The sequence below is a fragment of the Sinohyriopsis cumingii genome, chromosome 1 (genome assembly GCF_028554795.1).
Source record: "Sinohyriopsis cumingii isolate HCF-2022 chromosome 1, ASM2855479v2, whole genome shotgun sequence".
In the NCBI taxonomy this organism is placed as follows: domain Eukaryota; kingdom Metazoa; phylum Mollusca; class Bivalvia; order Unionida; family Unionidae; genus Sinohyriopsis; species Sinohyriopsis cumingii.
The window spans coordinates 93,964,380-93,983,140 of NC_142961.1; the positions used below are offsets into that span (position 1 = coordinate 93,964,380).

General features: G+C 39.1%; 2 long non-coding RNA genes across 2 annotated transcripts; one reads left to right on the top strand and one right to left on the bottom strand.

The window, feature by feature from the left end:
- Nucleotides 1-4,632: 4,632 nt before the first annotated feature.
- Nucleotides 4,633-9,057, top strand: LOC149807361 (uncharacterized). Its single transcript, XR_016422466.1, has 5 exons — nucleotides 4,633-5,066; nucleotides 5,889-6,045; nucleotides 6,843-6,944; nucleotides 7,326-7,556; nucleotides 7,937-9,057. It is a non-coding gene; the product is annotated as an uncharacterized LOC149807361 (long non-coding RNA).
- A 149-nt stretch (nucleotides 9,058-9,206) lies between these two features.
- LOC149807362 (uncharacterized) lies at nucleotides 9,207-13,995 on the bottom strand. Its single transcript, XR_016422464.1, has 3 exons — nucleotides 13,959-13,995; nucleotides 12,925-13,072; nucleotides 9,207-9,521 (listed from the first exon to the last, which is right to left on the bottom strand). It is a non-coding gene; the product is annotated as an uncharacterized LOC149807362 (long non-coding RNA).
- Nucleotides 13,996-18,761: the final 4,766 nt, after the last annotated feature.

Genomic DNA, 18,761 nt, shown 5'->3' on the forward strand with positions numbered 1-18,761 from the left:
CTGGTCTTTTTCTTCTTCTTGGGGCTTCGTTTGACTTTTTTCTTGGGGAGAAGTTTGGGGGCATTAGGATCCCATCTTAAGAGAGAGCGAATGATGACCCCTCCTAGAGTACCGCTCCCTCCAGGTTTCAAAATGATTTGTTTTTTGGTTTGAGTGTCGATGCGGGGATCGGCCAGTTGGACCAAAGCGACTTTGTTTCGATCAAAAAAGCGTTTGATTTGATGAGGAATCTGAATGATTCCTTGGAGTAATTGACGTGCCGTCAACGTGAACCATTGTAAGACTTCTTTGAGACTAGCTTCTAAGACACGAGCTCGTATTTGTGGATTTTTTTCTCGACTGATGCCATACAAGGCACGAATCAATTTGACGGGAAGATGCGACTGAAGGGACGTCATGTTCAAAATGTGTGTGAGACAGACGAAAAGGGTCTGAGGTTTTTAAAGATTTTTTATGGGGAGTGTAATTAAGTCGAGGACGGAGACGTGTACAGGACAGGCCCTCCGTCTTGGCACCAGTGGTGAAACAAGTGGGTACGAAATCGCAAATCATCGGGGGTCGTAGGTTTCAAATCGACGAGTAAATAGGCGTGTGGAGTTTGAGTGGCGTCGTCGTACGCCTGAGTCAGCCAAGGCGTTCCTAACTGTTTGGCTAAGATTTGCACTTGTGATTTATCTCGAGGGCTTTTAAACAAGACCAAGTAATGCGCATTGAGACTGATGGTGCGATTGGCTTTACTTTGTTGAAACAAATTTTGGGTGATGTGAACGACACTGGCATTACGGTGATGCCCTTTACGCGTGAACCACAGTTTAATTTCTTCTTCGTCTTCTCCTAACATGTCGTCAAAAATGACCAAATGGGTTTGACGGGAGTCAGGGACGATGCCGTCGTCTTCTTTAGGAATGCCTTCCACAAACACGATGTAATCGCCTTGACTTTCTCGCAAGAGGCTGTACGCCGATTGCCACTCTTTGTAACACCACACGATCCGCTGAGGTGGCCGATCGATCAAATGATGTTTATGTTCGATCAAACGTTTGACGAATTCGGTTTTGCCTGAACCGCTAGGTCCAGCAATGAGCATGTTAAAAGGATGGCGAAGATACAAAGCCTCCCAACTGGCACGATCTAAGTGTTCGTCGATGACTTTGACAGTAGAGGAAGAGGGAGCAGAGACAGCAGAGGTAGCCATAGTGTTAGGAATGTCACTTGTGACACGAAAAACAAACAAGACAAGAGTTTATATACTTTTTTTCAGAACACGTTTATTGAATGTTTTAAACATGAATACGAAAGACAAAAATACATAAAAGCCAAATGCTTAAGTACAAGGATAAAAGGCACATGATAACCATGAACGTGGAATAAAAACAAGTGTCTGTACAACATGTTTTGGGTAAGGTTCTGACCAGTTCTATAGGGGGTAAGGTCAAACAAGTGTCCTTCCGAAAGGGTCTTTCAGGCCTGTCCACGACAGTCCTGTCCAGGGTGACGGGTTCTTCTGGCACCGTCACTAACACAGGTTGAAAAGTAACTTTTTTCCTTGAACAACTCTCGAGCATGCTGGGCCACTTCTTGGGTCCAACCCTCAAAATCCCATTCTTTCCAGGCACGGACATCTGTCCAATGAGGATGTAAGTCACAAGCTACACACACATCGTCATACACGTCTTGGGTAGCTAAAAGTTGACGAATCTTTTTTTCCCGTAGAGGTCGAGAAGTATCCAGATGAAAACGCAAGGCTTTGAGCAAAAGGAGTCTTTCGTGACCATTTAAGGTCATTGAGGTGGTAAGTACTGTTCGTAAAGAGTCCACAAGGAATCGGCTGGTAAACGAAATCCCAGAAAACAAGTCACTAAGACACACACCACTTGTCGACCCAAATTGAATGGATAAAGTTATTGTAATAATCGATGGTAATGATCCACGGTTTGAATATGGTAATTGAGTTCCTTCCACGGAATCTGTTCAATGATATGTGACATAATCCGTGGCATGGCAGCCTGATTTTATAGTCTCTTTGTTTCGGAAGCAATAAAGGTAATTTCTAACTAGACATCTTCGTTCTCCAGTAGGGAATTTAAATGTTACATACTGTAACCGAAACGTCAGAGTTTGTCTAGATGTTTCGTCTTCCGCTAAGCAGATTCCACGTAACATATGTTGGTAATCCTTTAACTCGTCTTCCTCAATACGTTGCAGTAAGTGAATCTCGAAGTAACCAAAATTACGAACGTTTAGTTCATTGACAGACTGAAAGTGTTCAACAAGGTCTGACCACTGAAACAATTTCTGAGAATCAGTCCTCTTATACCATTCAGGTACCAGTGGTTAAAGATCTGGTGACGTAACGGATGCAGTTGTTCTTTACGTTTGACTTGTATTTTGACCAGCTCTCGGTAAATCCTTTCTCTCAACTCCACAGGCAAAGCACGAATGTTCTCTTGTAAAGTATCCATGAATAGGTCAGTCCGTACAATTCACAATCTTCTCCTAGAGCAAAAGTAATCCACATAGTGAGTAATTTCTGACCACTGCCATTCAGGGTAACGTCCAAGAATGTCACTGAACTCTTTTGATGTAAACGGTCTAGAGTAATACAATAGGACGAATGCACACTTGATCCAAAGAAATCTAACACACTGGTTAACTTTTTTCACTTTCCTCTTGTGAATTTTACGGCACAAAAGTTCTACAGTGACCCATTGAGATTTCACTCTGGCAAGTCCCTGCCAAACTTCCTTGTAAATCTTCTCTTGCAGTTCTTTAGGTAATGATTCAATATCGTTTTTGAAATGAAGTTTAAATACTGGTCTCGGTGATGTCCAACATTTGACTCCTAGCCAAACTGGTTTCTTCTTCGTCAACGACATGGTAAGTTACTTTAATGTCTCGGTCCCACTAAGGGTAAGTAATGACAATTCGGTGACCATCGAGCATGTTCTACGTAGGCCGAATCTTGCGGTTCCCAGTGGTGAAGTGACACACCGCAACTGAAGCACTTGACTTTATCTCCTTCGCCCAAGTAGAAAAACCCGGCTCTGGCTAATTCTTCGGGGGTCGGTCCTCCCAGATACTTAGGCCATTTTCCTTTGAACGATTGAAGACGATTTTCAAAGTCGCAGTATTCCGACAAACGCACAGGAAACGAATATTCGTCTTTCACAGGTTCGTTTCGATGAGGGTTGGGTGACATGGACAGGAGTTTGCTCAGGGCTGGATGACATCCGTAGGGGGGGGTAGACGTGAAGGTGAACATTCCCCTTTAAAACGAAACCCAGTAAAATGTCCAAGAGGACGAGCGGCATCGCTTTCGCATCCCTCAGGTTTGACACGCACAGCATCACTTTCCATGATAGGGGTAGTGAGAACAAAGTTCCCACGATGCTTTACGGCATCGCTAAGGTCACAGCGTACAGCATCGTACCCATCGCAAGGCTCACAATCGCATTCCACTTCCGAAGCCCCACACTTGAATTGTGCCTGTCTAAACTTGTTTTGTGTTTCTCTGAAAGTATTCATCTTGTTCGCTCGGTCTTGGTAGTCCCAATGAACTATCGATCTTGACCATAGCCCCTTTTTATACTAGTCGCAATGCAGTCTCCAGCTTGTACATCGTTCTTTTTTTTATGTTTTTTATGTCTTGTTTTGGAAGGTACCGTCTCTAAGGTACCGTCATCATTGTACAGTAATGTCATGGGTGGAAAGGCCATAGAAAGGTAAGGGCAGTGCGGAGACCATCGAGTATGTTCCAGAATAGCTGAATCTTTATAGGTACATAGATCCAGTCGTAACTTCAGGCCACAAGCGAAACACTGTACTTCGTATCCCAATCCTGACTCAGGTTCCAAGTAGACAAATCCTGTTCTAGCTAAAACATGCGAAGAAGGTAATCCTTCCCTATCCGTAGGCCATTTCTGAAACGTGTCCAATCGACGGGCACAATCACAATAGTCAGGTAAGAAGACTGGAAAATGGTAGGGTTTGAACTTGGAGTTCTCATCGGGTTTCTCACTCGATTCTTGCTGTGGCGAAGTCATCCTTCTAGTGGGTGGCTATCCGCTTACAACCAAAGTTTTATACCAACATGTCCATACGGCAAAGTGAAATGATTGGGCAGTCGCACTCGCTTCTGGTACACGATTTGATAGACTTTTTCCAAGGGTCGACTGACGATATGGTGAGTGGGTAAACGTACAATCTTGTTCGGTTGATAGGTGGTCACTTTAAAGTGTTCATCCTCTCCCGATTGCAAGGCTTCTTTCAATACCCCAAAGTTGACCACACGACTGGTACGATAATTCAGAGTCAGTCCTTTCACTTTGCACGTCGTGTGCACTTCTCCTTGTGGGTCCCGGTATTCGTAGCCGTAATTTTTGGGACCGCCACTGACGAAACTTAGAATCTTGTCGTCGGGATGCTCGTCTGTCCAGGCTCCTAAACGGTCTCCTTCGATGTCAGGGTGCTGTTGACTAGGGTGATGGATGTAAATGCAACTGTCCTTGTCAAAGTACAGGACGCGTTCCCCTAACAGTTCTAAAGCTTCGTACAATTTTAAAGGCACAATAGTGCAGAGTGTTTGTAATTTTGTGAATGTTACAGATCACGTAACTAGTGAAATGTGTCGACTTATAAGCAGAAATAATTCAAAATAACCTAGAGTTTGAGAAGATTAAATTGGGCAATCAATAAATAAACGAGAGAATATGAATTTTTGTGGGGGCCCGCTTTAATTGAAACTTGTAGGTCACGAACTGTTACGGAAGCCTCACGTGACCACAAAAACGTATACGTCATCTTCGTCCAGTGGGCGGGTTATGAGTCACGTGGTTGCAATTTAAATATCTACTATAAACAAAAATGGCGGACACACGTGAGATTCAAAAACGTAAAGGTCGCCCGCGCTTGTCGCTTTCCGAGAAGAAACGTCGAAAAACTGTCTGAGAAACCGAACGGGACTTATCAAGGATTCGTCTTGGGGACCCGTCTGTTCGCTGGAGAGCATTGATGTAAGAGTTAGGACTGGCATCAGGCACTGAAATGGCGAAGTTGTTGTTGGACAGGTAAGCCAATTTCTGTGTTATATGGTGATACACATTAGTTTCCCTAGCATCAAGTGACTGTGATGTCTATGTATAAGTGTTCTCCATTTTTTTCAATATCTTGTTCCTACTGTATGTTTGAAAGCACACTGTTTTATCAATACAATGTTTGCACAAGGACTTGCTTTGTGATATGCCCAATTTAGATGTGAACGGCTGATAATATTTCACTCGGTGACTGCATTGTATGTATTGTATGTTGGGGTGGAATATATTATTTATTTTTTATAACAGCGTGCTCATAAAGGTCATTTTGTACACCTGTCAATTATCTTCGTGAGACAGGTCTTTTTTAGAATTCAGCGAGGGAACTTAGATACATTTACAAGCGTTATCATTATTTATATCATATATATCCCCCTCTCTCCGTCACACACACACACCCCTTAGGTTAATGTGACATGCACATTACTTGCATAAAAGTTTAATAACCTTATCATGTAAACGTGATGGATAAAATAACAAGATTTTATTGTACATCTTTCAACTACTAGTAAATCTATTATAAAGGACTGTATTGACTACAGTTACAAAAGGATCTCTAGTCACGATAGGAAAGGATGTTGTAGTGCTACCAGAATATATGGCTGGCAGATTGTTATCAGTTAAAGTTTTTAGCTGCAGTCAAGTTAGTTTTATTGATGTGGATGTTTTTTAAGATCTATTATTATGTATTCTTGCTTAAATGAAGTATTTCAGTTCTAAGTATTTAACACAGTGCACAAAGAAACAGATTTAAAGCATAACTTATAATAGAAATGAATATTTAATTCATATTTTAAGTTACAAAGAATATAGCAAAAGATGAACCCAAGCATACAGAACCGATGGCCAGTACATTTTCATGCTTCACATCAACACCTGGCTAAGTGCTTTTGCAACATACTGAGAGAATGAAGACACCTTCAGTATCTGAAGTATTTGCTATTGAATCAGGAAGGTAAAAATGACAAATTTCTTGCATTTGTTTTGTGTGTGGGTGGAGGTTGTCTTACAATTGTCATTCTGCTGAAAACAATGATGTAACAAATGCAATGCTGATAAAGGACATTATTATAACTGCCAGCAGGCTGAGTTCCCACTTCATGCTTTTCTTAGTTTGAGTTCGAAAAAAAACCTTGAATTTCACTTTCTCAGAAGTGGGGTTGGGTATTTCAACTGTGCCACTTGATGCATAGAAAAAGGCATAATTTGAACTGTCATTGTTTTGGTTATGCAAAAAACTTTACGGTATACTGTGCTGGCTAACCCAATAATCACAGCTGGGTTTTTTCCCCAACTTAATACTTAGAGGACCAGTGATTGTATATTGAAATTGTGTCTACATGTCTCATATGCTTTCTTTATGCCGTTTCCCATTTATACATGTATCTATGTCCCTCATGCAGTTCTTGCTAACACCTTCTTCCCATCTATCCACTTAGCTCATGATGAATGCACATAAGACATATTTAATTTAAAAACAAAATACTGAGATAACAGTTGAAGTTTGTTTTTGGAAACCACTGGCAGTTCATTAGAACTTTATTCATTAGGACTGGTGATATAACTTATTTAGGATTTAATTTACAATACTGTAAGTTCTTTTTAAATTTCATTTTTTATTCTTGGGAATTAAATGACTTGTTTGTTTTCAGTCTTTACTGTTATAAAACTTTTGGAATTGAAAAGCTGTTACTGTTTTGATGATTGCTGTTCATGCATTTTTAACTTTATTTTATCTACCTACTTTTCAAGGTTGCCAAACAAATGGATAATATGGCTTTATTACAATGGTCCAAAGACATGAACCAGTTTTGGTTTTCATGCAAGACTGCTAGCAGCTTTGGACAACTTTTTGTGAGTTTTCAGTCCTTTTTATTTGAAACATATATGTAAACATTTGCTATTGTATACTTTTGTATGAAATCAAAATTACAGTGCATAATCCTTATCTTCTGATTTCTATTAATGTATTTTTTATCCATATATATTCATCACCAAATCTTCTAGGTATGTAGTTTATTAAAAGTAATTTATTTGAAATGTCATAGTAATGTGGAATATTGAAGGAACAATGATCTGAGGAAAATTTGAATCCTGCTACACTAACTATTAGCCAGTTCTACAATATAGCTTTCACTTTATGATATAAATCAAGTTGTCTTATCAATATGGGGTCACCATGACAAAAGAGACCAGCTTTAGGTGCTAAAGGTATTGATTGTGGCATTCTTTCAGAGTATCTTAACGAGTGTCCTAAATCACATCACCAATACACATGAGTAGATCCTCTCACATGGCCAGGGCATTAATAAATGTCTTCATGAACCTTACCTGGAGAATGAAGAGCTGACAAAGCCTTGGCTTGATGAAGATGATCCCAAGAAGAAAGCCAAAGTGCTGAAAACCTTGGCACAGGTGCTCTTGGACCAAAGGTTCCTAAACAGCGGAGTATTACTTAAATTTCAGGTATGCCATTTCAGGATTGTAACAATTGCATGGTATTTAAAAGAAAAATGTGAAGACCTATTTAAATATTTATATTCTCATCTAAATAATAAATTACTGTATATATTTACCATTTGAAGATCTGAATAAGTTAGAATTCATAAGATGTGTGCATATGATGCATGTATAGTGACTCTCCTTCTCAAGTCTTTGGTAATTTCAGGTATAATACATGCACATCAGGTATAAACAATTCCATGAGACTCTATCAATAAACACTTCAGTAAAGATTTTATGTATGCAGAAATTGCCAACAGTAATGATTATTTAATAATTGTATTAATCTGTTAGCAGATTACAAATAACACATGTTACAAGATACATGTTTTTGATAATTGCAGAAGCACTCCTGAGCTTGAAGTTTTTCATCAGCAGATCATGATGTCCAGTGCCAAGAGATTTTCATACATCCCTCCTGTGTACAGGATTAGGAATGAGCTAGCTGCTTTGGATCACAATGTACATAGCGGCTGAGGTGTAATGAGAAACAAAGAAGGGGAGATAGTGTAAGCTTGTTTCACTACAGGACATTAGAAATAATTTTATATATTGATTGTGCATTATGATCCCTGCCTGGAGATCAGATGAATGGAGTATTATTCACATGTACAAGTCATGAAAACTTTGTATTAGATACAAGTCATTTTGCAACAATTGGCACACATTTATATTTGTGGTAAGGAATCTTAATATTTTCATGCATACAGATCTTGTAATTAGTATTGTTATCATTCTAGTGGATATTTATTTTTATTTGAGCAATGCAAGTCTAATAATTAGATCCAGTGATATGTATAGCACTTTCCCAAGGGACTGACACACTTTATTAAGGATATATGGGGTTTATGGAATGTCCTCAGGACGTTTGGGGTAGATGCTGTCATCATGATGATTACTAGCTAATACCTGTTCATGAAAACATGTTGCTTTCTGAAGGAATGGGCAAAAATGCATCCTGTCTCACATAGTATTTTGTGGATAGAACAAATAAGAACAAAAACAAACCCTCAACAACTCCTTCTTGGGAACTGATCATGAGGCTTTAATATTGGGTAAAAAGTTAATATGGGTTAGCATGGGGATGCTTGTCACACATGTTAAGAAAATAAAATTTTCTTTAAAACAGGCATCGATGTTACAACACAAAAAAAGGGGTAGATGGTCCGTCTACCCTTGCAAGATAAAGAAAACATCCCCACATCAGGGAGCTTATAAAGAAAACCCTTATCTGTCAACTTGAGGGAAAGCAGGTATGCAGAGGAGAAGAGAACTAAAGGAAGATGATCCCAGGAGAATTTGTAGAAACCTGGCACCTCAAGAACCACCATCAACTCTAGTTTTGGTGTGGTGAAGGAGATCTCTCGATTTTAGTTATCTAAAATATGAAACAGTGTCTGATATATGGAAGTGTCAGCTAAGGTAGGTTACACTTTATATAATATCCTGAAATATCAGTAGTTGAAAATAAAATAATGTATAATATTGTATCTGCAGTTGCTGAAAACATTTTATATTGATTGTTCATAGGCAGAAATAGACTGGTTTTAAAAAAAAATCTGAAAGCATTATTGTTTGATGCAATATTATGTGCATTTATAAGAAAACAATGAATAAAATCAATTGTATTCATTTATATACAAACTCATACATGCACGAAAGTGTTTAAGTTCATGCAAGCCTAGAGGGGATGAAGCCAGTGTATTGTCCATCTGGATATTTGTCATGTATCTGCCAGAAACAGCAAGAGGGAATTACATGTTTCTGTCCAGACCCCAACCTTCCATGTTGCCGTAGTATGAACTGCCTATAGGTAGCATGACTGTTGGCACTCATCAAGTCAACTTTATTGTTGAGGACAAAAACATTTCGTCTGTACATCCTGGACAAGGCAAGTACAGCCTCATCAAGGATTAGATCTTGAAAAATCTGAAAAATTATTCCAATTGTAATATGCTATTTCTAAAATGTAAAAAAATATATTTTAAGAAATAATAGGAGCATGCGCTTATTCAAATGTTATTCATCTTCGATCAGCAAATTCCACTGTGAAATACACGTGGATCAAAACTGCACATGGTTTTTATTTTGACATGAACACTGAGAGTTCCATCGCAACTAGAACTGATAGTTTATGTTAAGATGGACAGCTCAAAGTTTTTGGGGAGCATTTCTAGAAGTCAGAGACTCCTGCATTGGGATCAAATAGGAATGGCTGATCGCAGCTTAGATTTGTTTAGTATAGTGAGGTACCCACATTGAAATCAGGTAATGAAAAGAATCTACTCAATGAGTATCAATTGTAAATTAAAACAAAGTCCTTATCATTTGCAAATGTATGCATGTCTGTTTTTGGACGGCTTACAATTTTAAAATTCTTTCACAGTGGTTGCAAAGAAATAACATTTACAACAATCATATATGTACATCAATTATCAATCTTTGAGAGTCCACCTTGGAAATGGAATTCATTGTAAATGTTGTATTGCAAGAGTAACTATCAAAGTTTTAATTTTGTTTGTAAATTGATGCAGTATTTTGATTTTATTGGTACAAAGTGCAAGTTGCACATTCATAGGCATGTGCTACACATATCCTGTATACAGAAAGAGGTTTTCTGTAATGTAGCAAACATACCTGTCAAGTTATTCATACCTTTTGTGATATACATTTTGTACATAAAAATTTTAAGCTTTGGCAATAACACGCTATAGGAATATATAAAAGTTATTGAAAGAATTAAAGAAATTTCAAAATTGCCATTGAATCGAGTAAATTTGTTATACAGAAATCATTTGCAGTAATCACCAGTTCAAAGGTGGAAACATTGAATGCCAAGCAGACTGGGCAATTAAAATTCTTACCCAAAAATGTTAGATCAGATGTGAAGAAAAAAAAAGTTCCTTGAAAGCCTTCATGTCAGTCTTAATTCTGGATAAATAAAACAATTTAGGATTATTAAGTCCTTATGTTTATCATGATATTGCATATATAGTATTATCTTAACATATTTTGGGGCTTTAGAAATACACATTAAGGCATGCATCATATTTAAGACAGAAGAATAAAAGTGTAGTATTTATTTCACAAGACTTAAATGGCTATATGAATTCTGTACATGTCTAATTTTTAAAAAAAACTACAATCTAGTCAGGTCTAATTGCTGAACTCCAAAGTAAGATTGCATAGACTTTTTGTTCCCATTTTGCATTTTAAAAAAATAAAACTAATAAATGTATTACTTAAGCTGGTTTATTAATTAAATTGAAAAAAGAGCAAGTTGACCTTAATAGTATTGAATGTTTGTATGCCACTAGCGTTGATCACTAATACCTATATATGAAATGATTTTAGCTAATCTACATTTAGGCCCTCATACAAATGAATTTATCTATTTTAATTGTATCTCTGAAGCTGCTGTATATATTGGTTTGGAAGAAGGAAATAGAGTTGGCATTTCTAAAGTCAACTGGAATACTATTCCAGAGCAAAGTTCCAGAGTACTGGAAACATTTTTTGAATAATTCCTTATTTGGTTTGGGAATTTTATACTGTTTGGTAGACATGGATCACAGTTGTGGAGTATTACCAGGTAGCCTATACTTGAATAGTGATTGTAACTATTCAAGAGCACTATTATTGGATATCATGTACATTACTTTGGCTTTTCTCAATCGGACTCAGTCTTTAATAGGTAATAATTTTAACTTACCAGCTAAAATTTTCCTTGCTTACTTTCTGGATTGATATAGCCTGAATGCACTTGTTTTAAGATGTGCCAGCTTTGCTATGATTTTATCATTTGAATTACTCCACATTGTGTTACAGTAGTCTAAATAGGGTTGTATGTAACTGTTATAAAATAGTTTTCTGTACCTTATCCTACTGAAAAACTTGAATTAACTTTTTTACTGACATGTTCAGTCCATGATAGGTTATTATCTACCAAAACACCAAGTAGTCTATCATGACAAACCATTTGCAAATTTGTATCCTTCCATGTCAGACATAGTTCATCACTACCAAGATTTGTTCTTTTTTGCCATGTTGAGACAAGTAATATTTTAGTTCTTCCAGTATTTACCACTATGCCATTGCATGTGCACCAGTTGTCCAGTTTGTTTAGGGCATCCTGTAAATAAATTTATAGTTTGTGCTTTGTGTTTTGGATGTCTGACAATGTTGTGTCATCTGCATTGAGATCTGTAGATGAAATCGAGTCCCTTAGTAAAAAGTGGTAGGCCATTAATAAATAGTATCAATATTAATGGACCTAAAATTGAACCTTGTGGTACTCCATATCTAATTGTTCCAGGTTCCGACAGAACATTATTTATATAAACATGTTGTGTTCTCTCACTTAACTTTGAAGTAAACCATCTAATTGTGCTTTCATCACATTGGTTGATTTACAGTTTCTTAAAAGAATTTCATGTACACCAACCCATAAACTTTCCTGAAATCTACAAATAGAGATCCTATTATTCAACTTTGATCAAGTGGTTGAAGCCATTTATCAGTTAGAGAGATCAGGTCAGCCTCACATGAATGTTTCTGTCTAAAGCCTGATTGAATAGGGTGTAACAGCAACTGTTTCGTTAAATATGACATGAACGAGTCATGGACATGTTTTTCAATCAATTTTGACAAGTTTTGGTTGTATTGAAATTGGCTGGTAGTTATCAGCATCATTCTTAGAACCAGATTTGTGCATAGGCATTACTTTTGCAGTTTTCCTTATTTTGGGTACAGATGAGGTTGCAATATTTAAATTGATTATGAATGTTATGCTATCTGAAATAGCTGAGGCTGAAGTTTTAATGAGTGGTGGACCAATCTGATCAAGTCCTGTAGCTTTCTTGATATCAAGTTTACTGAGACAATTTTTAGCATTTTTTTTTTTTATACCTGTGGGATAGATTTAAGTGAGCCATGTTAAAGCCTTCTGTATTTAGCTTCATATCAATTATATGTATTTCATCATGCAATGGGGTACTCTATAAGATTGTCTCCATAATACTTTTACCATTTTGGTATTATATGAGGTGGCCATATAAATGAGGTGGCCTCTGTATTTTCTATGGTATCTGTGCATAGTCTTCCTTTATCAAATCATATTGGGGTGGGGTGTTGAGTAGCAACAAAAAGTAAAGCAGTTTAAACATACATTGTTTGGTAAAATAACTAATCCTTTAATACAAGTATGCATTTTTTTCTAAGTTGAGCAAAACACTACTGACATAGATATTAGAGTCTTTGCCAAGTTACTTAGTACCAAACATTTTTCAGTATCTGTCAATACTTGTTTTGCAAGATATAAATAAACAATTACCCTGATTCTTGTCTGCCTTGTCTGAACTATGTGTAGAGCTTGGTCAGCTCAGTTTTTAGGCTGCACAGTATGTCATCCTCCTCTCCCCCATCTGGTTTTCAACTTCTTGCTCCATGCCTCATCCTCCCTCTTCCTCTTAAAGGGCACTCTAGAATTGAGCTTGAAAGTGAGCTGATTTAAGTCTATCTAATGAATTTTAATATGTAAATGTATTTCATAATTTGACAACTAATATATTCATGATTACTTATCAAACTTATAGGAATATAGTGCTAACTTTGGATCAGAAATTAATACATGAGAGGTTGTGATTTGATGGGTTTTTTTTTGGCTGGATCAGGTCAATTGTTGGGTGGGGTGGGGCTCCAAAATTTAAAAAGGGCCCCTACTTTCCTTGAATGGGCACCAAAGCAATGTCTATGTGTGTATTTACTCTGTGTGCACAATACCCAATAAACATGTCCAAGAATAAAGTTGTGGTCACACTTCAGCTGACAAGTGACTGTACGTTTGTGTGTGTGTACTTTTTTATGATCTGGCCCCGAGTTTTGAACCTTGATTCCATATTCTAGTCGCAGATTTTTTAAAAAAAAAGGAAGAAAAAAAAGCTTATTTTAAACCTTGTGTATGTAAAGTATTAACTTGGAGAAATTCTTTTCCGCTTTGTTTGAAACGTCAGAAAGATGGGTGTTAGGGGTCCACTGGTGACAATCTGGTTAGAATTTATAAATTGATTAATAAAATTACTCAAGTTTGAGCATTTTTGAATATCCCTGATGCTTTTCATGTATAAAATTGAGTGGTGGGGACGTGAGGGAGTACGAATTCTACTGGGCAAGAAATAGAGTGAGTACCTGTGGGTTTTTGCAATACTGTACAGAGCACGTCGATTTAAATTATTCTCGTACACAAAAACTTTCAAATATAACTATAAAAGTAGTTCAACATACATTTCATTGTTTCCTCTCAAAATTAAAATTAGAAAGGAAAAGGATAAGAAGAAAAGAACGAGATCAGAAGAAGATCGTACTCACCGTTGTTTACATTTTGGGTGGTCTCGTAGCGTGGTTGTGTTTTACGTCATCATCTTCAGTGTTTACAATGTGGCCTATAGTTATGCAAATTTCGGTCACCGGAATTATGCGTGTTATTCATTCGGGATCTGCCGATCTCTGCCGAGCGGGATTTCAACATGGAGACGATAGATTCGTTACTCTACGTACGAAGATTTCAGAGAGCTCGTATTTCATAACGAGAACCCCTATGTACTTGATATTACCCCAGAAATGCCTTTTAAATAGTATTTAATCAGTTGATATACATAAATGTCCCAACATTTTTGCAAGAAAATTCACCCTCAGCTCCACTATTGTGCCTTTAAGCGAGCATGGGCTGTCACGTAAGCCACAATGATGACATTTCCAAATTCATCGGCTTCTACAAAGTCCAGATCTTCTTCGTAATTGACCAAGATCAAATCCTCGCGAACAACGTCCACGTGTTTCATGTATTTGGTTTTGTCGTGAATCATCTGGAAGTAGCGGGAAGGTTCTGTCAAATATTCCGTCTTGGGTAAACACGGTCGTTGTGCCATTTTACCCCACAAGCAATTTAACATCACTTTGGCAAACGATCGCCTGCCTTCGTTTTTCTCGATGTGGTCTAAAGAGATGCCTTCTTGTTCATAATATTTCTCTTTGAATTTTATTTGGTCTTCGGGAGTGTGACACCAGGACGGATAGCCTCTGGCTTCTTGCTTCAGTTTCAAAAAGGCATCCACGTAGTCGGCGAAAATGCCTTTCTGACTGGGGTCACCCTTGTGGTATTGTTGTGTCTTGGGAAAGTGGCAAATTTCGTACACTTCTAACAGTTGGTATCCCATGTCCAGAGCTTTGAACAATTCCACGCTAACCCACGTCCCCATCAAGGCACGTTCTTCCTGGGTGTGCTGACAAGGCAGATCTTGGTTGCACGTTTCGGCACAAGTACGGCACAATGGAAACATCAGTTTGCCTTGGCCATGGTGAGGTAACACGGGATGGTACAAGTCCGTGGGAGGCAAAACTTTACACTTGATCAGACCTTCGTATTGTCGAATGTTTTTCAGGTCGATGTGTTCCGTCAGCAATTGCGGGTGCCCTACAGGAAAGCGACAATATTTGCACACGTAGGGATACAGCGAACACACGTCCAAGTATTTGATTTCTTCTCCTTTCTCTTCGTCGGCTTGGTACAGCAAACATGTGGCATTGGTCCTTCCTCCGTACAAACTATCCCTCGGGTTCAGCGGGTCCATGAACTGGTAACTTTCCACGAGGCGTTTAAATTCGGGATCGGTTTTCAAACGGTGATCGTATTCGTGTTCCCACATTTCCACCACTTGGTATCCTTCCTGTTCTAACTTTAGGCGTCGCTGACAAGTGGCCTGGTACAAGTCTTCCATGGTTCGTTGTAAAAACTGATTTTTAGTGCCACGGTCAGGGTAACAGACGGGACATCCGTGAAATAAGCAACCGTTAAACTCGTACACGATCTTGGGGTTTTCTAAGTCCCAGCCATCGACCGAATGCGTTCCGATGGTCTTTTCGCCCCCTCCGTTGCGGGCATGTTGAATCCACTTGTCTTCTTTTTCGCACAAGTAATGTAACCAGCGTAGGGCTTTGACGAGTATTGACGTTTGACATAGTGGGTCGTTTGAGGACTGATGACAGCTACGGTGTTTTCAGGCATGAATCGTTGCCGGTACACTAAGGAACACGCTTTGGCAATGGTGCAAGCTTCTTTCAAAGGATCGACCCTTCCGTGTTCCATGAACAGTTCTCGAAATTTTCCACAGCAACGTCGTAAAATGTCCACGTCGGAACGACAATACTTTAACATTTCTTCCTGAAAGTCGAAAGGGTCGGAGGCGTGAGCCTGGTACCAAGCGTAGAAAGCTTCTCGTTGTTCGGTACGCATGTTGTCGGGGTCGTAATAGTGAGCCTCAGGTAAATGGTGTAGAACGGCGTGTTGATTGGCTTCCGTATTGAAAAAGTGTGGAAAGTACCCTTTAGCCATTTCTGTCATTCCAAACGTTTTAGGCATTCGGCTCAAAGGCATGGCCAAATAGCTCATCGAATCTTTAAACTGCACTTGTCCCACTTGCATGAAAATGATTTTGGCTCCGTTCAAAGTGACTTTAGGACGCTCGGTGCCTTGTTCCGTATAGTATCTCAAAAGAAACTGTCCATCGTATCCGGAGAAATTGTGAGCCATCACCGTGGCATGACGATGACAATCTCCGTAACGTTCGATGTCCTCTTGGCTCCACGTCTTGTCGATGGGGTCTAAGACCCATTGGGCAAAATCGGCTAACGTGTTCGGTCCTCGAAAGATTTTTTCACGCCCTCTGGGAATCTTACTGCAGTGAGGGCAATGACTGAAGATAGGTTCCTGAATGCACTTCTCACACGCTCGATGAGCCACGCAGAAATTAGGAATGTGAATGCCGGTCTCTTGCATGCATTCGAAATCAAAAAAGATGAAACTGTCTTTCTTCTTGTGACCGTCCTCTTTCTCTGGTGGGGGTTGGTATTTTTGCACGTAGCATTGGTGTTCCAAGTCCACGATGTGGTGACAAATGTGACATTTTTTCTTTCCTGAACATACGTGTGTCTTGGCATTATTGGTACGTAGGCCTTGTCCACATGTAGGGCACAATCTCAGCAGTTGACAAGCACATTTCTGCTGTGAACCTTGCGTCTTCAAATGTTGTTGGTAACAGGTAGGGCTGACAAACGTGCGCAGACAAGTTGAACAAGGCACTGGTCCTTCGCTCAGACAGGGTGGAGAGGCCAAACATCCTGAGCATTTCAATCCACAATGTTTGTGTTGCTCTCGATTATTATAACCATGGTCACATTTCTTACAGTAATAACCGTATCCCAGGAATGCAGTGATACTGGTAATGGTATCGAAATGGTCATCGTGATAATAGACATGAATGTATTTTCCGTCCTTAAAGTCTTTCCCTCGAAACAACAGAGGTCCGCGCACTTCTTGAGGGTGCACTTTCAAGGTGTATCGTGGAGCTAGGACAGCTGGCAATGTTTGTATTTCAGGAATGCCACAGGGTGTGTCTTTGGACAAGCCGGCTTGTTGCAACAGGAGTTCTGCTTCGTTTCGTTGTTTGGCTCGATCCGATTGTCGAATAGTTTTCCAGGCTCTTTTCCATTCTGTCGTGTCGTTCTTGTTGGCATAGGTTCGTCCCACCACGATGGCTCGGGCTAAACACATCTGGTCTTGAGAATTGTGAATTTGGACGAGACTCTTTTTGGTGCTGCGAAGCTCGTTCACCAGTAACACCTTATTGCGTTGTCCGGTCCCTTGAGGAGGAGAGACGTGGGTCATGTCCAGTGTGGCTTTTCCATCAGTAATGTCAAACTGGTCATTAGATTGCTGCACGTGTTGAATCTTGTCCATGACTTTGGAAGCGGTCAATTCTGCAGGGGTGCTAAACTCGATCCAAACAGGGGATTTCAAACGTCGTGTTGTATGGAAAGTCTCAAGCGATCGTCTTCTTTGGGTTGACATTGTCGCTTGAGTGCGGTGAGCAAAGAATCCCACACCCCAGTGATGAACCCTTCTGCTTTCTCTAACGGTACTTCAGCCTTGAAATCTTTAAACTTCACTGTGTATTTGTAAGCCGTGGTTCTAAATTTTCTAGAGAAGCGCTTTTCCGTCTCTCGAATGGAATAGTACTTTTCAGGGTTGACTAAGGGTGGCGAACTTTGTTTAGAGGGTTTGGATTCTGGTTCACTCATGTCCTCTTCAAAATCACTGGCATGAATTTGTGCCAAGACTTCAGCTCTGGTACGAGGCGATAGATCACGTTTCTGCCTCTTACTTTCTTCTTCTTCTTTCTTCTCGAATGAATTGGATCGTTTCATCTTGAGTGCAAAACGTCAAATGACTCAAGTTTAAACACCATAAACTAATTTATAGTCATGGCAGACCAGCGTATATAAAAGGGTGTGTGTCTTGTCCTTTCACTATTCATTTCACTCTCAAACCGAGCACAACGATGGAAGAGACTACCCAGATAGAACGTTTCATCAGAGCTTTGCGAGGGGTCATTAGAAAATTCTCTTCAGACCAGCCGACGGACTACTCTCCTTCCTTTCGAGATAAAAGTCAAGATACTTGCTATATCTGTCAAAAGAAAGGGCATTGGTCTTCAGAGTGTCCAGACCATCAAAAAAGAAAAAAAGGGGCTAGAAAAGACAAAAGTCAAGATACCTGTTATTATTGTCAAGAAAAAGGACATTGGTCTCCAGATTGCCCAAAAAAGAAACAAGAGGAGTCAGAAGAAAAGAGGGATTCTTCAGAGGAAGGAAAGCAGCCAGGTAAAGAAAAAGAAACAGGAGAAGAAAAGAAGAAGGGAAGAAAGTGAGGAGGAAGAAGAGGAAAAGCCTGTGAGGGTGAAGAAATTTAAAAAACAGAGAGAGTAAACAATGAGACAGAAGAAGTTTATGAACTTTTTAAAGTGCTCTGTTGTGAATTGTGAATTGAATTGTAACTATGGTTAAAAGAATACATGAATTATATAAGGTAAGTGTCTTTGAGTTTTGATTTTAAAATAAGAATGTACACTCACGCACTCATATACACGTACTATAGGGGTAAAATGGGATTTTTTTAAATTTATTTTTTGAGTTATTGGCAATTGAAATTGTATTTCTTTTCGAGAGACGTGTGTGGCCCTGAAAAGGGCCTTTGGTTTTTTGGTGTAGGGGTGAGTTTAAGCAATCAACTTTAACTGTCTTAAGCCTTTGCCACGGCCGAGGCCTACTTCTGGA